We start from the raw sequence: 22,367 nt of genomic DNA on the forward strand, positions 1-22,367 counted from the left end.
GCAACCTGCTGTAAAAGGAAAATCACCTCTGCAAGACAATTTTCAATTACATTAGTTCCTAGAGTTATTTTTGGGTGACTCTCATGTTTGTCAATATCTACAATGATCAGTCCCTGTGCGGCCAGTTCGACTCTACCAATTTTGATGGTCACCTCTTTAAATCCGATCTGTGGCACGGGCTGACCATTGCTGGCGATGATACTCAAGTCGTCGTCAGGGTAGCGGGTAATATCCGAGTCATTCCAGTACTGCTTGAAGAGCACGTACGGGATGGGGGTGACCTGTGACCCGGTGTCCAGTAGGGCACTCATGGGAATGCCATCCAGTACCACAGGCAAGACTGGACGTCCTCCCACATATCTGTCGCGCCAGTTCGATGGGCCTGGTGATCTTTTTCCTGGGGGTTGGCCCTCTACCCCAGGTTGTGCCCGTTTAAAGAACAGTACCTTTCCATATGTCCGGGTTGATTGCAGCGGCGGCAGATGGGTCGTCCGTCCTCGCTGTATCGGTCACTGGGTCTTCCTCTGGCCGGTGGGGTCCTCCTTGGTCGACGCCACGGGATGTCCTCCGGTCCGGATGCCAGCTGGATCTTCCCTGGAGTGGAAACCTGTAAAGACTGCACAGTTCGGGTTAGCGCAGCAACGTTTTTAGCTAGCTCTTGGACCTGATGGTGTAGGTCTGGAGCCGGGTCATTGTCCAAAGCCTGCGCATCAGCTCCCACAGGCCCTGCTGACAAGGGCGCCGCCTCCTGGTAGTAAGTGGTAGTGGGGCGTCTGTGGGTCACAACGCCACCTGGTGCCGGTTCTCGGAGCACCCGGATGGCTCTGTCCTTGAACTGTGCAAATTCTAGATGAGGGTCCTGTAAGGCCATTGCCCGCAACTGGGTGCGGTGGGCATTGCAATATAAACCCTCTATAAATTGTTCGGTCAACAGCCTGTCCTCGTTTCCCACTCCATTAGGGTCGGTCTGCTTAATGGCCCTCAGGGCCTCTTGTAGGTTGAGTGCATAGTCCCTTATACTCTCATGCGCTCGCTGCTTGCACCCGTAGAATCTAAGTTTAATCTCGGCTGAGGTGCGGGTATCAAAGGTGTCCTTCAGCCGGGTTAGTATCCCTGCGACAGTCTTCCTCCCAGGTGGCCAGGATTTTACTTCCCTTTTGGCTGCCCCAGTTAGTTGGGCCACCAGGATGCTCACTTTTTGCTCTTCTGTGAGGGGGTACACCTGGAAGAGGCTATCCAGCTTTTCTCTAAAGTCATGCAGGGTATGTGACTCCCCTGAGTACTGGGGTAGCCAAGCTGCTCCCGGGATATAGGGCATGGTGAAGGGCATAACTGCAACAGCGGTAGCGCTGGCGGGGGTTGAGGCAGTGGAGCTCTCCTCCGTATCCGACATCTTCCTCCCCCCTAGTGGACCGTGGCCTACCTTGCGATGATCCTGTTCCGTAGGCCGCGGCTCCGCAGTGGATCGTCAGGGTTGAGGACCTTCCGTCGCGCTCCTGTGACGTTGGCGTCTGCTGGGCTCCTTCCAGGACCTTACGCAACGTCCGGACGTGAGGCGGGGCTTCAGTTCTCGCGCGCTTTCGGAGTCCACGCCCCTCTTCTTCCCGCGCGGCGTCCTCAAGATGGCGTCCAATGGCGGGAAAACTCCACGGATGGCGGGAAGAAGGCTGAAGATGGCGCCGGATGGCGGGAAACTTCACCGATGGCGGGAAGAAGGCTGAAGATGGCGCCGGATGGCGGGAATCTTCACCGATGGCGGGAATCTTCACCACTGGTAAGTTTGAACAGTCTTTGCTTTTCAGGCACGCAGTACCCGGTGGTTGCGGGCACGTGATCCTGCCGACTACGCCAAAGTTGACGCGCCCCTGGGCCTGTGTCGCGCTGCGTTGCGCACGCGGGAGCTTACCCGGAGCCGGATCTGTTTAGGGTTGTAGTCTCGTGGCGGTGACCCGGTCCGTGCCCAGGGAGTCAAACTGGACGGCAGTCTGTTAGCGGTAGAAAATGGTTGATGACTACGCCACCCGTTGAATGCAGCCAGGGGGCTGCTGCTGCAGGGCAGACCGCTGAGGCCGGTGGAAGGATGGTGCAGCGTGATAGTATAACCCCCAACGGGAGGGGTATGGCCTCAGGGCAGCCGACGTGGATGATGGGGGTAGCAAGAACCACTCAGAGACGGTATGGTAGCGTTCAGGGTCTTTACTGGTAACAACGATAGACCCTCCCGGAGTACTTGCTAGCGAACGGGGCCTGGTCAGTCCTTGAGCAGATGGGATCTCCCCTGGCCAGGCGTAGTTGTAGGCCTCCCAAGCTGACTGTACTCTTCTGGCTACCTTGCTAGAAGCTGATGTAAGTAGCCCACGTCCCTGAGTGTACCGTGTGGTGCTCACCCGTATGGCCGGTGACTCGGGGCCTTCTAATGGCTTCCGCTCCACGATGGCGGTGCTGGTCCCACGCGTGTGACCGGGCCTTCGGGCTTCTGGGCCAGGGGACCTGAAATCCCCTGCCTGACGGATTCTGCTGCTGGGTAGAAGTTAGTCCCCACAGCCTCGGACTCCGGGTCCGGTAAAGAATCTTCTTAGTCAGGGCGAGCTCTTTAGCTGCCAGCCCCTGACTCCTTGTGACTCTGCTGCTTCCTATGCTGCTCTTGTCTCTACTCTTCCTGGACTCCCTAACCCTGCCTCAGCCCCGGGTTTATACAGGGGAAGTTCTTCCCCTCCCAAGGCTGGGCAGGAGGTGTGGCATGCACAGGATCCCTGACCAAAGGACCTCCCACCTGCTCTCAGACGTAATATCTCTATCACTGTGACAACCAGACCCCTGGGGTGTCACATGTATACAGTGACTGCACCAGCAGAATAGTGAGTGCAGCTCTGGAGATAATACAGGAAGTAACTCAGGAACAGTAATGTAATGTATGTACACAGTGACTGCACCAGCAGAATAGTGAGCGCAGCTCTGGAGTATAATACAGGATGTAACTCAGGAACAGTAATGTAATGTATGTACACAGTGACTGCACCAGCAGAATAGTGAGTGCAGCTCTGGAGTATAATACAGGATGTAACTCAGGATCAGCAATGTAATATATGTACACAGTGACTGCACCAGCAGAATAGTGAGTGCAGCTCTGGAGTATAATACAGGATGTAACTCAGGTTCAGTAATGTAATGTCTGTACACAGTCACTGCACCCGCAGAATAGTGAGTGCAGCTCTGGAGGATAATACAGGATGTAACTGAGGATCAGTAATGTTATGTATGTACACAGTGACTGCACCAGCAGAATAGTGAGTGCAGCTCTGGAGTATAATACAGGATGTAGCTCAGGGTCAGTAATTTAATGTATGTACACAGTGACTGCACCAGCAGAATAGTGAGTGCAGCTCTGGAGTATAATACAGGATGTAACTCAGGATCAGTAATGTAATGTATGTACACAGTGACTGCACCAGCAGAATAGTGAGTGCAGCTCTGGAGTATAATACAGGATGTAACTCAGGATCAGTAATGTAATGATGTACACAGTGACTCCACCAGCAGAATAGTGAGTGCAGCTCTGGAGTATAATACAGGATGTAACTCAGGATCAGTAATGTAATGTATGTACACAGTGACTCCACCAGCAGAATAGTGAGTGCAGCTCTGGAGATAATACAGGAAGTAACTCAGAATCAGTAATGTAATGTATGTACAGAGTGACTTTACCAGCAGAATAGTGAGTGCAGCTCTGGAGTATAATATAGGATGTAACTCAGGATCAGTAATGTAATGTATGTACACAGTGACTGCACCAGCAGAATAGTGAGTGCAGCTCTGGAGATAATACAGGAAGTAACTCAGAATCAGTAATGTAATGTATGTACATAGTGACTGCACCAGCAGAATAGTGACCGCAGCTCTGGAGTATGATACAGGATGTAACTCAGGATCAGTAATGTAATGTATGTACACAGTGACTGCACCAGCAGAATAGTGAGCGCAGCTCTGGAGTATAACACAGGAGGTAACTCAGAATCAGTAATGTAATGTACGTACATAGTGACTGCACCAGCAGAATAGTGAGTGCAGCTCTGGAGTATAATACAGGATGTAACTCAGGATCAGTAATGTAATGTATGTACACAGTGACTGCACCAGCAGAATAGTGAGTGTCGCTCTGGAGTATAATACAGGATGTAACTCAGGATCAGTAATGTAATGTATGTACACAGTGACTGCACCAGCAGAATAGTGAGTGCAGCTCTGGGGTATAATACAGGATGTAACTCAGGATCAGTAATGTAATGTATGTACACAGTGACTGCACCAGCAGAATAGTGAGTGCAGCTCTGGAGTATAATACAGGAGGTAACTCAGGATCAGTAATGTAATGTATGTACATAGTGACTGCACCAGCAGAATAGTGAGCGCAGCTCTGGAGTATGATACAGGATGTAACTCAGGATCAGAAATGTAATGTATGTACACAGTGACTGCACCAGCAGAATAGTGAGTGCAGCTCTGGAGTATAATACAGGAGGTTACTCAGGATCAGTAATGTAATGTATGTACATAGTGACTGCACCAGCAGAATAGTGAGTGCAGCTCTGGAGTATAATACAGGATGTAACTCAGGATCAGTAATGTAATGTATGTACACAGTGACTGCACCTGCAGAATAGTGAGTGCAGCTCTGGAGGATAATACAGGATGTAGCTCAGGGTCAGTATTGTAATGTATGTACACAGTGACTGCACTAACAGAATATTTAGCGCAGCTCTGGAGTATAATACAGGATGTAACTCAGGATCAGTAATATAATGTATGTACACAGTGACTGCACCAGCAGAATAGTGAGTGCAGCTCTGGAGTATAATACAGGATGTAGCTCAGGATCAATAATGTAATGTATATACACAGTGACTGCACAAGCAGAATAGTGAGTGCAGCTCTGGAGTATAATACAGGATGTAGCTCAGGGTCAGTAATGTAATGTATGTACACAGTGACTGCACCAGCAGAATAGTGAGTGCAGCTCTGGAGTATAATACAGGATGTAACTCAGGATCAGTAATGTAATGTATGTACACAGTGACTGCACCAGCAGAATAGTGAGTGCAGCTCTGGAGTATAATACAGGATGTAACTCAGGATCAGTAATGTAATGTATGTACACAGTGACTCCACCAGCAGAATAGTGAGTGCAGCTCTGGAGTATAATACAGGATGTAACTCAGGATCAGTAATGTAATGTATGTACACAGTGACTCCACCAGCAGAATAGTGAGTGCAGCTCTGGAGATAATACAGGAAGTAACTCAGAATCAGTAATGTAATGTATGTACAGAGTGACTTTACCAGCAGAATAGTGAGTGCAGCTCTGGAGTATAATATAGGATGTAACTCAGGATCAGTAATGTAATGTATGTACACAGTGACTGCACCAGCAGAATAGTGAGTGCAGCTCTGGAGATAATACAGGAAGTAACTCAGAATCAGTAATGTAATGTATGTACATAGTGACTGCACCAGCAGAATAGTGACCGCAGCTCTGGAGTATAATACAGGATGTAACTCAGGATCAGTAATGTAATGTATGTACACAGTGACTGCACCAGCAGAATAGTGAGTGCAGCTCTGGAGTATAATACAGGATGTAACTCAGGATCAGTAATGTAATGTATGTACACAGTGACTGCACCAGCAGAATAGTGAGTGCAGCTCTGGAGGATAATACAGGAAGTAACTCAGGATCAGTAATGTAATGTATGTACACAGTGACTGCACCAGCAGAATAGTGAGTGCAGCTCTGGAGTATAATACAGGATGTAACTGAGGATCAGTAATGTTATGTATGTACACAGTGACTGCACCAGCAGAATAGTGAGTGCAGCTCTGGAGTATAATACAGGATGTAACTCAGGATCAGTAATGTAATGTATGTACACAGTGACTGCACCAGCAGAATAGTGAGTGCAGCTCTGGAGGATAATACAGGAGGTAACTCAGGATCAGTAATGTAATGTATGTACACAGTGACTGTGACGCGCCCCCTGGGCCATGTTCAGGGGATACCCGGAGCCGGATCTGACAGGGGTAGTAGTCCTCGTGGCGGTGACCCGGTCCGTGCCCAGGGTGTCAAACTAAGTGTGTGGCAGTCTTTGTAGATGTTGTTAAGTGTCGACTACGCCACCCGTTGATTTGCGGTCACAAGGCCGCCGCTGCAGAACAGTCCGCTGAGGCCGGTAGTATGTGTGCAGCGATGGTGGTATAACCTCCATCGGGAGGGGTATGGCCTCAGGGCAGCTGGTGTGGATGATGGAGGTAGTGGTAGTGCAGAAAGGAGAGTCAGAGGCGTGAGATGCAGTTTCAGGGTTTTTTTTACTCACAGTAGTTCTTTCAGTCACTCTGGCCTTGAGTGACCACCCGAGCCGTGCTGCATTCACCAGGTGTGGGACTCGGCTAACCCCCAGGCAGTTCCGGAGCGTGGTCCTGAGCTCCCTTCTCTTTCTCTCTCTGCTGGCTTCTCCTCAGGCTGAACTGACTGACTGACTGACCCTGATCTAAGATGGTGCCCACCATATATACTCCCTCTATGTGTGAGCCCAGGTGACTAGCACCCAATGGGCTCCTATCTCTATGCCCAGAGCCCCTCCCCTATCTGCCCCTACACTACTGGGATGTTCCACCCCCCTCCCACTCCAGCCAGGGACAGACGCTGTCGTACCTGCACATTTACTTGGTGGGAGTACCGTAGTTCTGTCCCCCGGAAATGGGATGTATGTAGTGCATGCAGCCTACTGAGCTCAGTCCCACACTCCATCCTTACCCGGGAGTGGAATACCACACCTCTGGGTCGAGGTGCAATACCCCTGTAGCAACCGAGTCCTCAGGGTGCTACATTCCCCCCTGGTAAATCACAGCACGTCCTCGGGCTGTAAAAGAGCAAAACATAAAAACATACAAATTTTGAAAGTGCACCTACATATAAAATATAACTTTCAACCCGTCCCTTTATGGGAGGTACTTCTCTCTTAAAATGTTACAGACACATCATAAAATAATATTAACTCTTTCAGCATAATAAAACTTTTCATATAAAACATTTTTGACCAATACGTCCTCGATCTCTGGCCACCGTGCAACTTGTGACCAGGTAAAAGTGCAACAGTCTCGTTCTAAAATAGAAACGCAGTCCTTCTATAAAATCAGTAGGGGGCGCCTTAAGAAGCGCAACTATTTACAGGGGATATGGCCGCTCTCAGTCCTCGGCCAGTGGGGGTAAGGGAGTGGCTGCTCACAGTCCTCAGCCTGTGGGGAGATGGGACACACTGGAACAGTTCACACTTGTCCCAACGGGGAACTCATTTTAATTAAGCAGCATGGCATATACCCTTACGGGTAACTATATACAGTTTCAGTTCACCTCTTAATGGTGACGATGCCCTCCTGCTCCTTCCTGAGGGTAGGCTTCAGACCCGTCCGGGTCCTCTTGTTCCTCCTCACACCGCAGCTCTTCTTCCGTCAGGCGATGTACTTGAAGGGCATAGGGTCCTTTGGCACACTGGTGCCGGGTGAAGGTGACCTCGTCACCCAGGTACAGGTCACGACCACGGTGTCCCTCCGGTAGGTGAGACTCGACATCTCTGCGGGTTACAAAAACGTCACCGGGGGTTTTGTGATCCCTGATGAAGCCCCAACCGTGCTGCAGTTGGAATTTGATTACAGTCCCGGTGGCACGGGGACCGTGGGCTGCACGGGGGTTCCGTCGGGTCCGGCTTTTCTGCTCTGCACTCTGGATTTGCAGCCGCTCCTCGCGGACCCGCCTCTCTCTCCTTTCTCTGTCAAAGACCTCTAACTGCTGCCGGCAGCACTCTACACGCTGGGCTGCGGCCGCCCGGGTCTCTTGGGTGAACCCGATGAGGTCTTCTCCAGTGGGGTCCCACGCGAACTGCGCCTCCTCCAACGAGAGTGGGGTGATCTTGGCGGGCGCCGGAGCCGGGATCAGGGGCTCATCCAGAGGCCGTTCTCTCCGGAGTCGGGGATTGACGAACTCCGGTGGCCACACAACGGGCTGCCCATCCGGGCAAGTATGCTGGGTAAACAAGTCTTCTCCCAGGGGTAGCACGATGGAGGTTGAGGGCGCGATGATTGCCGCGGCGCCCGGGGGCACTCTGAATGTGAAGGGCACTGTGGAGACGGCTGCGCCCGGGGGTACTCTGCCCTGTGACCAGGCCGATGGCGCTTCCTGTTTGGTCGCACTCTGATTTGAGGTGCGTGACGTCACGGGGAGCGCGGCCGCGGCTCCTGCCGCTTGAGGCCTAGTTTGGAGCGGTGGCGGTGCAGCGACGGGCGCAGTGAACGGGATTTCGGGCTCTGCGACGGGGAGCTGGGGCAAGTTCTCGGCCTCCGGGTACGGGGTGTAGACGTCCCCATTACCTGCCTCCGTTACTTCAGCTCCCTCCACGGCGCCGTCTCCGGCCTTCGTCCCTCCTGCTCTTCCTTCAGGGGCAGGCGTGCTCCTCGCTGCTGGCGGTGTCTTTTGCTGGCGGTTTCCAGCCTGCTGGGCCATCTCCTTGCTCCACGCGGCCAGTACGTCTCGCTGCACTCGGGCCATCCTCTGAGCCAAGCCCTCCAGTGCGGTCCGTGCATGCTCCCGATCTCTGGGGAGCTGCGCCAGGATCTCCACCAGGCCTTCTGGGGTAGTCGCTTGCAACAGGCTCCTGACCACTGGGTCGGTGCTGCCTGCCTCTCCTTCCATCTCCGGGTGCGTTCTCTCCAGACTCCTCCAGGCTGCTCCCATCTTCACTCCTTTGTTCTTGATCCGCCCACACTCAGGGCGGTCCTGGGGCAACTTGGTGATTGTCAGTTCCAGGGGCAGACCCCCCACGCTGACGGACATCTCAATCATTACAGTCTCTGATGGTGGGGGCGGTCTTCACTTTTGGCGCCATTCTTGGACCTGGCCCACGATGGGAGGTGGTCTCTTGCCACCCTCTGGCACGCCCATAATGGCGTCCGCTCTGCCAGGGCGGGAAATCTTCTCTGATGGCGGGACTCGTCTCCCAGTGGCGGGAAACTCCGTGCATGGCGGGAAAAAGCTGCAGATGGCGGGCAACCGGCGGGAAATGATCCGAGATGGCGTCCGATGGCGGGGACCCTCCGGAACTGGCGGGAGACTTCTTTTTACGGTACATTTAGACTTTTCTTCAGGCACGCAGTACCCGGTGGTTGCGGGCACGTGATCCTGCCGACTACGCCAAAGTTGACGCGCCCCCTGGGCCATGTTCAGGGGATACCCGGAGCCGGATCTGACAGGGGTAGTAGTCCTCGTGGCGGTGACCCGGTCCGTGCCCAGGGTGTCAAACTAAGTGTGTGGCAGTCTTTGTAGATGTTGTTAAGTGTCGACTACGCCACCCGTTGATTTGCGGTCACAAGGCCGCCGCTGCAGAACAGTCCGCTGAGGCCGGTAGTATGTGTGCAGCGATGGTGGTATAACCCCCAACGGGAGGGGTATGGCCTCAGGGCAGCTGGTGTGGATGATGGAGGTAGTGGTAGTGCAGAAAGGAGAGTCAGAGGCGTGAGATGCAGTTTCAGGGTTTTTTTTACTCACAGTAGTTCTTTCAGTCACTCTGGCCTTGAGTGACCACCCGAGCCGTGCTGCATTCACCAGGTGTGGGACTCGGCTAACCCCCAGGCAGTTCCGGAGCGTGGTCCTGAGCTCCCTTCTCTTTCTCTCTCTGCTGGCTTCTCCTCAGGCTGAACTGACTGACTGACTGACCCTGATCTAAGATGGTGCCCACCATATATACTCCCTCTATGTGTGAGCCCAGGTGACTAGCACCCAATGGGCTCCTATCTCTATGCCCAGAGCCCCTCCCCTATCTGCCCCTACACTACTGGGATGTTCCACCCCCCTCCCACTCCAGCCAGGGACAGACGCTGTCGTACCTGCACATTTATCTGGTGGGAGTACCGTAGTTCTGTCCCCCGGAAATGAGATGTATGTAGTGCATGCAGCCTACTGAGCTCAGTCCCACACTCCATCCTTACCCGGGAGTGGAATACCACACCTCTGGGTCGAGGTGCAATACCCCTGTAGCAACCGAGTCCTCAGGGTGCTACAACTGCACCAGCAGAATAGTGAGCACAGCTCTGGAGTATAATCCAGGAGGTAACCTACCAGGGATTGAAGCTTGAAGAGGACAATTTGCATATTCCAGGTGCCTTCTGGGAAAAGCGAAGAGTCTCCTTCAGCTAGAAGATTGTTGGGTACAGCCGGGATCAGCTGCTTGGAAAGCATCGCCAAACCAGGGATTGAAGCTTGAAGAGGACAATTTGCATATTCCAGGTGCCTTTTGGGAAAAGCGAAGAGTCTCCTTCAGCTAGAAGATCGTTGGGTACAGCCGGGATCAGCCGCTTGGAAAGCATCGCCAAACCGCGCGCCGTCAGGGTATCACAAGAAAGAAGACAGACATCCAGTCAGCAGGGACAAGGAGCAGCATGGCAGATGTGACAACCTACATGGTGAGCTGCAACATGTGCTACATGTTCACAGATCGACAAGAAGCTGAAACCAACTTTACCTGCCAGAAGTGTAGACTACTGGCTCTTTTAGAAGAAAAGGTGCGGGGACTGGAAGAAAGAATTGCGACATTAAAACTCATCAAGGAAAATGAAGACTTCCTGGACAGAACAGAAGCGTCACTACTGGTCACGGAAAGTGATGGAAGCGTCAGAGAACCTCCAGAGGCAGACAAGTGGAGGCAAGTGACCAAAAGAAGCAAGAAGACCATGGAGACACCACCAACCACACAACTGAGAAACAGATTCCAAGGACTTGTGGAGGATGAAGATGGCACACCTAAGGATGAGGAACTACCAGCAAGCAAAAAAGAAAAGAGCACCCAGAAACACCCAGAAGTGACAAGAAAAAGGACAGCCAAGAAGGGAAGAAGAGTGGTGGTGGTGGGAGACTCACTACTGAGAGGAACAGAAGCAGCTATCTGCAGACCGGACATAACCGCAAGAGAAGTATGCTGCCTCCCAGGGGCGAAGATCAAGGATGTTACCGATAGGATACCGAAGCTCATCAGTTCCAAGGATGTGCACCCATTTCTTCTGATACATGTTGGCACCAATGACACGACAAGGAAGGACCTACCGACAATCTGCAAGGACTTTGAAGCATTGGGGATGAAAGTAAAAGAACTGGATGCGCAGGTAGTTTTTTCTTCTATCCTTCCAGTAGACGGGCATGGCGTCAGGAGATGGAACAGGATCCTTGATGTGAACAACTGGCTGAGACGATGGTGCAGACAACAAGGATTTGGATTCCTGGACCACGGTGTGAATTACCTCTATGATGGACTCCTTGCCAGAGACGGACTACACCTCAACAAACCCGGGAAACACACATTCGCCAGGAGACTCGCAACACTCATCAGGAGGGCGTTAAACTAGAAGAAGAGGGGATGGGAAGAAAAACGCCGGACACGAACATGCAACCAGAGAACATACTAATGAAAGATATGAAGTGCGACAAAGAAGGTCCAAGACAAGATACTTGGAAGGGAGGTAAGAAAATTTCTAATACAATCCACAGGGAGAAGATTGGAACAAAACAAAATCGTGTAAACTGCGTGCTAGCAAATGCCAGGAGCCTGACAAACAAGATGGATGAACTGGAAGCAGAAATATCTACAGGTAACTATGACATAGTGGGAATAACCGAGACATGGTTGGATGAAAGCTATGACTGGGCAGGTAACTTACAGGGTTACAGTCTGTTTAGAAGGGATCGAAGAAGTCGGAAAGGGTGTGGAGTCTGTCTATATGTAAAGACGTGTCTAAAGCCTACAATACGGGAGGATGTATGGGAGGGAAATGAGGAGGTCGAGTCCTTATGGGTGGAGATACATGGGGCAAAAAACAAGAATAAAATTATCATAGGAGTCTGTTATAAACCACCAAATATAGCAGAAGCCACGGAAAGTCTATTAATGAGACAAATAGACGAAGTAGCAAAAAATAACCAGGTGATTATTATGGGGGACTTCAACTACCCCGATATAGACTGGGAAACCGAAAGCTGTAGATCTCAGAAAGGAAACAGGTTTCTGTCAATTATCAAAGACAATTATTTGTCACAACTTGTGCAGGAACCAACTAGAGGGACGGCCCTTTTAGACTTAATATTAACTAACAGGCCAGACAGAATAACTGAGGTGCAGGTCGGGGGGCACCTGGGAAATAGTGACCCCAACATTATACAATTCCACATGTGCTTCAGTAGGTGCCCAGCAAGGGAGTCACAAAAACACTGAACTTCAGCTAAGAGATGCCCTTCACCTTATAGACTGGGATAGGATCTTCAGGAATAGGAGCACGGAGAGAAAATGGGAAATTTTCAAAACAGTCCTACATAGTCACTGTAGAAGGTACATACCTTATGGGAATAAAAGGGCGAGGAATAGGAGGAAGCCAATGTGGCTAAATAAGGAGGTCAAGAGGGCAATGAAAAACAAAAAAAGGGCTTTCGGTAAACTTAAACAAGAAGGCAGCGAGGAAGTGTAGCACCCTGAGGATTCGGCTGCTACAGGGGTATTGCACCTCAACCCAGAGGTGTGATATTCCACTCCCGGGTAAGGAAGGAGTGTGGAACTGAGCTAGTAGGCTGCATGCACTACATACATCCCATTCCAGAGGAGCAGGCCGACGGCACTCCCACTTAGAAATGTGCAGGTGCGACCGAGCCTGTTCCTGGCTGGAGTGGGAGGGGGGTGGTACATCCCATGTAGTGTAGGGGCAGATAGGGGGAGCAGTCTGGGTAGTGATAGGAGCTCATTGGGTGCTGGTCACCTGAGCTCACACATAGAGGGTGTATATAAGGTGGGCACCATCAAAGATCAGGGTCAGACGCAGAGAGGAAGTCAGATGCAGAGGACAAGCCTGCAGCAAGAGAGAGAAAGAAACAACAGCCCTGGAGAGAGAGTGGAGTGCAGAAAGACCCAGAGGGGGACAAAGAAGGGACCCAAGAACCCAAATAAGAACACCGGGTGAGGAGTCAGCAGAAGGGTACCGGAACCCAAGCTGGTGGGGGCAAAGACATTCCCCAGCCAGAGACCGGAGACCGTGGGCAGTGTCTGTCACGGTCACCCACTACATTCACCCTGAAGGCACACCACATGGAGGGTCAGGGAACCTGAGGCCAAAGGTTGCCCAACAGAAGGCCCGAGGGAGCTGGATTTAGGTGAATCACTGGTGGGGACGGCTGAAGAAAGGACAGAGGGAGAGCTCAGGGCCACGCTCCGGACTTGTTTGGGGGTTGGCTGGATCCAGGACCTGGTGGACGCAGCACGGCTCGGGTGGTCACTTGGAGCTAGAGTGACCAGGAACATCTGCAGTAAGTAAAGACCCTTAACTGCACAACCCGAGTCTGTCATCATTACCGGCTGCACCGCACCACCACAACCCCCATCCTCTGCGCCTGTCCCCTCTGAGGCTATACCCCTCCCGTTGGGGGTTATCCCACCAAGCTGCGCACCCACCATCAGCCTCAGCGGACCCTGCAGCAGCGGCGGCCACAGTGACCGCATCACAACGGGTGGCGTAGTCGACACAACGAACTTTAATAACATCAGTAAAGACTGCCACATAACACTGAGCTTGACGCCCTGGGCACGGGACCGGGTCACAGCCGCTCGGAGACTACAACCCCCCATCTGATCCGGTGCCGGGTATTCCCCTCAAAAAGGAATATGTCCCAGGGGGCGCGTCAACTTTGGCGTAGTCGGCAGGATTACGTGCCCGCAACACCCGGGTACTGCGTGCCTGAAGAAAAGTGCAAGTATACCTCAGAAAGAAGTCTCCCGCCGGTTCCGGAGGGTCCACGCCATCGGACTCCATCACCAGTCGTTTCCCGCCGATTGTCCGCCATTTCCAGCTTGTTCCCGCCATCTGCAGAGTTTCCCGCCACTGGGCGACGCTTCCCGCCAAAACCGCAGATTTCCCGCCTTGGAAGAGCAGCGGACGCCATTATGGGCGTGCCAAAGGAGGGCAAGAGGCCACCTCCCATCGTGGGCCGGGACAGAAAATGGCGCCAAAAGTGGAAACCGCCCCCACCAACAGAGACTGTGATGCTGGAGGTGTCTGTCAGCGTGAAAGAACTACCCCTGGAGCTGACAGTCACCGAGTTGCCCCGGGACCGCCCTCGAAGTGGGAGGAGACGAAAGAAAAGAGCAAAGATGGGTGTCGCTTGGAGGAGTCTAGAACGAGCGCACCCGGAGACAAGGTGTCTAGAGCGAGAGCACCCGGAGTCGAGAAGAGGAAGAGTAGACCCGGGAATGGAGCGGCAGCAGAGCAGCACCGGCCCGCTGGCCAGGAGCCTGCCGGAAACAGAGCAGAGCAGCACCGACCCGATGGTCAGGAGCCTGCTAGAGTCCACAACCCCGCTAGGTCTAGCGGAGATCCTAGCGCAGCTCCCCCGAGACCGGGAGTGTGCACAAACTGCCCTGGAGGGCCTCGCAAGGAGGATGGCCCGGGTACAGCGTGAGATACTGGCGGAGTGGAGCCGGGAGATGACCCAGCAAGCAGAGACCAGTCAACGGAGCACGCTACCCTGGAAGAGGAAGCAGACCGCCTCTGAGGATGGCGCAGGAGGACCCAAGGCCGGAGACGGCGCCGAGGAGGGAGCCGAACGCATGGAGGCAGGTAAAGGGGACGCCTATACCCCAAGCCGTGACACCGCTTACCTGCCCCAGCTCCCCGTCGCAGAGCCCGAAAGTCCCCCTGCTGTGCCCGTAGCCGCCAGGTCACCGCCATGGACTAGGCCCCGACCGGAAGCCGCCGCCGCGACCCCTGTGACGTCACACGCACCGACCCGGAGCGTGACAAAGCAGGAATTACCACCAGCCTGGTCGCAAGGCCTAGTACCCCCGGGCGCCGCACCACCAACAGCGCCCCCTACCTCCGCGGAGCCTCCGGCCTGGCCGCAAGGCCAGGTAGCCCAGGGCGCCGCCGTTCTAACGGTGCCCTTCACCTTCCAGGTGCCCCAGGCCTGGCCGCAAGGCCTGGGCAACCCGGGCGCCACCACCACCGCGCCCATAGCCAGAAGACCCGGACGGGTTCAAGGCTAGAAGGTACTATGACTGAAATAGTACAAAGGACTGTATATAGTTACCTGTCGGGGTACCCAAGTAACCGTGGCTGCTTTAAAGTTTAGTCCCCGTTGGGACCAGTGAACAGTTTAACCCGTGTGTCCCCTACCCAAACCAGGCTGAGGACTGTGAGCAGCCATCCCTTTCCCTTTACTTGGCCGGGGACTGAGAACGGCCAAAACTTCCCTGTACATAGTTGTGCTTCCTAAGGCGCCCCCTACTGGTTTTATGAGAAACTGCTTATCAAAAGACTGTCGCACTTTACCTGGTCACGAGTTGCACGGTGACCAGAGGAGGAAGAAAGAAAGAGACGACGAGAATGTTATAATGATGTTTATATGAAAAAGTTATATATATATAATATTTTATATGTTTTACATGTTTATAAAAATTTGTATGTTTTGGTGTTTTTGTCTTTGCAGCCCGAGGACGTGCTGTGATTTACCAGGGGGGAATGTAGCACCCTGAGGATTCGGCTGCTACAGGGGTATTGCACCTCAACCCAGAGGTGTGATATTCCACTCCCGGGTAAGGAAGGAGTGTGGAACTGAGCTCAGATAGACTGCATGCACTACATACATCCCATTCCAGAGGAGCAGGCCGACGGCACTCCCACTTAGAAATGTGCAGGTGCGACCGAGCCTGTTCCTGGCTGGAGTGGGAGGGGGGAGGAACATCCCATGTAGTGTAGGGGCAGATAGGGGGAGCAGTCTGGGTAGTGATAGGAGCTCATTGGGTGCTGGTCACCTGAGCTCACACATAGAGGGTGTATATAAGGTGGGCACCATCAAAGATCAGGGTCAGACGCAGAGAGGAAGTCAGATGCAGAGGACAAGCCTGCAGCAAGAGAGAGAAAGAAACAACAGCCCTGGAGAGAGAGTGGAGTGCAGAAAGACCCAGAGGGGGACAAAGAAGGGACCCAAGAACCCAAATAAGAACACCGGGTGAGGAGTCAGCAGAAGGGTACCGGAACCCAAGCTGGTGGGGGCAAAGACATTCCCCAGCCAGAGACCGGAGACCGTGGGCAGTGTCTGTCACGGTCACCCACTACATTCACCCTGAAGGCACACCACATGGAGGGTCAGGGAACCTGAGGCCAAAGGTTGCCCAACAGAAGGCCCGAGGGAGCTGGATTTAGGTGAATCACTGGTGGGGACGGCTGAAGAAAGGACAGAGGGAGAGCTCAGGGCCACGCTCCGGACTTGTTTGGGGGTTGGCTGGATCCAGGACCTGGTGGACGCAGCACGGCTCGGGTGGTCACTTGGAGCTAGAGTGACCAGGAACATCTGCAGTAAGTAAAGACCCTTAACTGCACAACCCGAGTCTGTCATCATTACCGGCTGCACCGCACCACCACAACCCCCATCCTCTGCGCCTGTCCCCTCTGAGGCTATACCCCTCCCGTTGGGGGTTATCCCACCAAGCTGCGCACCCACCATCAGCCTCAGCGGACCCTGCAGCAGCGGCGGCCACAGTGACCGCATCACAACGGGTGGCGTAGTCGACACAACGAACTTTAATAACATCAGTAAAGACTGCCACATAACACTGAGCTTGACGCCCTGGGCACGGACCGGGTCACAGCCGCTCGGAGACTACAACCCCCCATCTGATCCGGTGCCGGGTATTCCCCTCAAAAAGGAATATGTCCCAGGGGGCGCGTCAGAAGCGCTAATATCTAATAGGGAAAAAAACAAAATCTGTAAGAAACAAATAAGAATAGCAAAAGAGGAGACAGAGAGACTAATTGCCAAGGAAAGTAAAACGAATCCCAAACTGTTCTTTAACTATATAAACAGTAAAAGGATTAAAACTGATGGCGTTGGCCCATTGAAAAATAACCTGGGTAAAATCCTAGAGGGCGATGAGGGTAAAGCGAACCTACTCAATAGCTTCTTCTCCACTGTTTTCACAAAAGAAAACAATTTATCGGAGGAAATGCAGAGTGATAAAGTAAACCCTCCGCTAAATATCACCCACCTAACCCAGGAGGAAGTTCAGAAACGCCTAAATAATATCAAAATAGACAAGTCACCAGGCCCAGATGGCATACACCCCCGGGTACTAAAAGAATTAAGTAATGTGATAGACAGACCGCTGTATCTTATATTCAAGCACTCTTTATGGACAGGGACTGCCCCACTAGACTGGCGCCAAGCAAATGTGGTACCAATATTCAAAAAGGGGTCTAAAAGTGACCCTGGGAACTATAGAGCAGTCAGCTTAACGTCTGTTGTGGGTAAATTGTTTGAAGGATTTCTTAGAGATGCTATTGTAGAATATCTTAATGATAATAACTGTCTAACTCCATATCAACATGGATTCATGAGGGATCGCTCCTGATGGCCTTCTACGAGGAGGTGAGCTCACAGCTGGACCGGGGAGAGTCAGTGGATGTTGTAGACCTTGACTTCTCCAAAGCGTTTGATACCGTGCCACACAAAAGGTTGGTATATAAAATGAGAATGCTTGGTCTGGGGGATAATGTGTGCAAGTGGGTAAATAGCTGGCTGAGGGATAGAAAGCAGAGGGGGGTTATCAATGGAGTAAGCTCAGGGGGTGTCAGGGTTACTAGCGGGGGGCCTCAAGGGTCTGTCTTGGGCCCTATATTATTTAATATATTTATTAATGATCTAGTGGAAGGGTTGCATAGTAAAATAGCAATATTTGCAGATGATACTAAACTTTGTAAAGTAGTTAATACAGATGAGGATAGGGCACAGCTACAGGAGGATTTAGATAAATTGGGGAGTTGGGCCAAAAAATGGCAAATGGGGTTCAATGCCGATAAATGTAAGGTCATGCACATGGGAAAGAAAAACAGCAGTCACCCATACATATTAAATGGGAAACCGTTGGGGAAATCTGACATGGAGAAGGACCTGGGCGTCTTGGTTAATAGCAAATTAAATTGGAGTGCCCAGTGTCAGGCAGCAGCTGCGAAGGCAAATAGAGTCATGGCATGCATCAGAAGAGGAATAGGGGCATATGATGAGAACATTGTTCTTCCTCTGTATAAAGCGCTGGTAAGGCCGCACTTAGAATATTGTGCACAGTTCTGGGCTCCGGTGCTCAGGAAAGACATATTGGAGCTAGAGAGGGTACAAAGGAGGGCGACTAAGGTAATAAAGGGAATGGAGGGACTAGAATACCCAGAGAGGTTGTCAAAATTAGGCCTATTTACATTGGAAAAGAGAAGGCTTAGGGAAGACCTCATAAACATGTATAAATACATCAGGGGGCAGTACAGAGATCTCTCCCATGACCTGTTTATACCAAGGATGGTGACTAAGACGAGGGGGCACACTATGCGTCTGGAGGAAAGGAGGTTCCTGCACCAGCATAGAAGGGGATTCTTTACGGTCAGAGCCGTGAGACTCTGGAACTCTCTGGGAGAGGAAGTGGTGATGTCCAACTCACTTAATGAGTTCAAGAGAGGCCTGGACGCCTTTCTTGAGAACAATAAAATTACATCTTATGCTTAGTTAATTAATCCAGGGATTTAATCTGACTGCCAGATTGGTGTCGGGAAGGGAATTTTTCCTCAATGATGTAAATTGGTCTATACCGCATGGTATAGGAATAGCGGAATAGCTGCAGTGCACAAGAAATAGGCTGAACTGGATGGACGCTTGTCTTTTTTCGGCCTTATAAACTATGTAACTATGTAACTCAGAATCAGTAATGTAATGTGTGTACATAGTGACTGCACCAGCAGAATAGTGAGCGCAGCTCTGGAGTATAATACAGGATGTAACTCAGGATCAATAATGTAATGTATGTACACAGTGACTGCACCAGCAGAATAGAGAGTGCAGCTCTGGAGTATAATACAGGATGTAACTCAGGATCAGTAATGTAATGTATGTACACAGTGACTGCACCAGCAGAATAGTGAGTGCAGCTCTGGAGTATAATACAGGATGTAACTCAGGATCAGTAATGTAATGTATGTACATAGTGACTGCACCAGCAGAATAGTGAGTGCAGCTCTGGAGTATAATACAGGATGTAACTCAGGATCAGTAATGTAATGTATGTACACTGTGACTGCACCAGCAGAATAGTGAGTGCAGCTCTGGAGTATAATACAGGATGTAACTCAGGATCAGTAATGTAATGTATGTACATAGTGACTGCACCAGCAGAATAGTGAGTGCAGCTCTGGAGTATAATACAGGAGGTAACTCAGGATCAGTAATGTAATGTATGTACATAGTGACTGCACCAGCAGAATAGAGAGTGCAGCTCTGGAGTATAATACAGGATGTAACTCAGGATCAGTAATGTATGTACACAGTGACTGCACCAGCAGAATAGAGAGTGCAGCTCTGGAGTATAATACAGGAGGTAACTCAGGATCAGTAATGTAATGTATGTACATAGTGACTGCACCAGCAGAATAGTGAGTGCAGCTCTGGAGTATAATACAGGATGTAACTCAGGATCAGTAATGTAATGTATGTACATAGTGACTGCACCAGCAGAATAGTGAGTGCAGCTCTGGAGTATAATACAGGATGTAACTCAGGATCAGTAATGTAATGTATGTACATAGTGACTGCACCAGCAGAATAGTGAGTGCAGCTCTGGAGTATAATACAGGAGGTAACTCAGGATCAGTAATGTAATGTATGTACATAGTGACTGCACCAGCAGAATAGAGAGTGCAGCTCTGGAGTATAATACAGGATGTAACTCAGGATCAATAATGTAATGTATGTACACAGTGACTGCACCAGCAGAATAGAGAGTGCAGCTCTGGAGTATAATACAGGAGGTAACTCAGGATCAGTAATGTAATGTATGTACATAGTGACTGCACCAGCAGAATAGAGAGTGCAGCTCTGGAGTATAATACAGGATGTAACTCAGGATCAATAATGTAATGTATGTACACAGTGACTGCACCAGCAGAATAGAGAGTGCAGCTCTGGAGTATAATACAGGATGTAACTCAGGATCAGTAATGTAATGTATGTACATAGTGACTGCACCAGCAGAATAGAGAGTGCAGCTCTGGAGTATAATACAGGATGTAACTCAGGATCAATAATGTAATGTATGTACACAGTGACTGCACCAGCAGAATAGAGAGTGCAGCTCTGGAGTATAATACAGGATGTAACTCAGGATCAGTAATGTAATGTATGTACACAGTGACTGCACTAGCAGAATAGTGAGTGCAGCTCTGGAGTATAATACAGGATGTAACTCAGGATCAGTAATGTAATGTATGTACACAGTGACTGCACCAGCAGAATAGTGAGTGCAGCTCTGGAGTATAATACAGGATGTAACTCAGGATCAGTAATGTAATGTATGTACACAGTGACTGCACCAGCAGAATAGTGAGTGCAGCTCTGGAGTATAATACAGGATGTAACTCAGGATCAGTAATGTAATGTATGTACACAGTGACTGCACCAGCAGAATAGAGAGTGCAGCTCTGGAGTATAATACAGGATGTAACTCAGGATCAGTAATGTAATGTATGTACACAGTGACTGCACCAGCAGAATAGTGAGTGCAGCTCTGGAGTATAATACAGGATGTAACTCAGGATCAGTAATGTAATGTATGTACACAGTGACTCCACCAGCAGAATAGTGAGCGCAGCTCTGGAGTATAATACAGGATGTAACTCAGGATCAGTAATATAATATATGTACACAGTGACTGCACTAGCAGAATAGTGAGTGCAGCTCTGGAGTATAATACAGGATGTAACTCAGGTTCAGTAATGTAATGTCTGTACACAGTGACTGCACCAGCAGAATAGTGAGTGCAGCTCTGGAGTATGAAACAGGAGGTAACTCAGGATCAGTAATGTAATGTATGTACACAGTGACTGCACCAGCAGAATAGTGAGTGCAGCTCTGGAGTATAATACAGGATGTAACTCAGGATCAGTAATGTAATGTATGTACACAGTGACTGCACCAGCAGAATAGTGAGTGCAGCTCTGGAGTATAATACAGGATGTAACTCAGGATCAGTAATGTAATGTATGTACATAGTGACTGCACCAGCAGAATAGTGAGTGCAGCTCTGGAGTATAATACAGGATGTAACTCAGGATCAGTAATGTAATGTATGTACATAGTGACTGCACCAGCAGAATAGAGAGTGCAGCTCTGGAGTATAATACAGGATGTAACTCAGGATCAATAATGTAATGTATGTACACAGTGACTGCACCAGCAGAATAGAGAGTGCAGCTCTGGAGTATAATACAGGATGTAACTCAGGATCAGTAATGTAATGTATGTACACAGTGACTCCACCAGCAGAATAGTGAGCGCAGCTCTGGAGTATAATACAGGATGTAACTCAGGATCAATAATGTAATGTATGTACACAGTGACTGCACCAGCAGAATAGAGAGTGCAGCTCTGGAGTATAATACAGGATGTAACTCAGGATCAGTAATGTAATGTATGTACACAGTGACTGCACCAGCAGAATAGTGAGTGCAGCTCTGGAGTATAATACAGGATGTAACTCAGGTTCAGTAATGTAATGTCTGTACACAGTGACTGCACCAGCAGAATAGTGAGTGCAGCTCTGGAGTATGAAACAGGAGGTAACTCAGGATCAGTAATGTAATGTATGTACACAGTGACTGCACCAGCAGAATAGTGAGTGCAGCTCTGGAGTATAATACAGGATGTAACTCAGGATCAGTAATGTAATGTATGTACACAGTGACTGCACCAGCAGAATAGTGAGTGCAGCTCTGGAGTATAATACAGGATGTAACTCAGGATCAATAATGTAATGTATGTACACAGTGACTGCACCAGCAGAATAGAGAGTGCAGCTCTGGAGTATAATACAGGATGTAACTCAGGATCAGTAATGTAATGTATGTACACAGTGACTCCACCAGCAGAATAGTGAGCGCAGCTCTGGAGTATAATACAGGATGTAACTCAGGATCAGTAATATAATATATGTACACAGTGACTGCACTAGCAGAATAGTGAGTGCAGCTCTGGAGTATAATACAGGATGTAACTCAGGTTCAGTAATGTAATGTCTGTACACAGTGACTGCACCAGCAGAATAGTGAGTGCAGCTCTGGAGTATGAAACAGGAGGTAACTCAGGATCAGTAATGTAATGTATGTACACAGTGACTGCACCAGCAGAATAGTGAGTGCAGCTCTGGAGGATAATACAGGAGGTAACTCAGGATCAGTAATGTAATGTATGTACACAGTGACTG

Source organism: Phyllobates terribilis, unplaced genomic scaffold (assembly GCF_046119375.1).
Source record: "Phyllobates terribilis strain yellow unplaced genomic scaffold, ASM4611937v1 Scaffold_7__3_contigs__length_470593459, whole genome shotgun sequence".
Lineage (NCBI taxonomy): Eukaryota > Metazoa > Chordata > Amphibia > Anura > Dendrobatidae > Phyllobates > Phyllobates terribilis.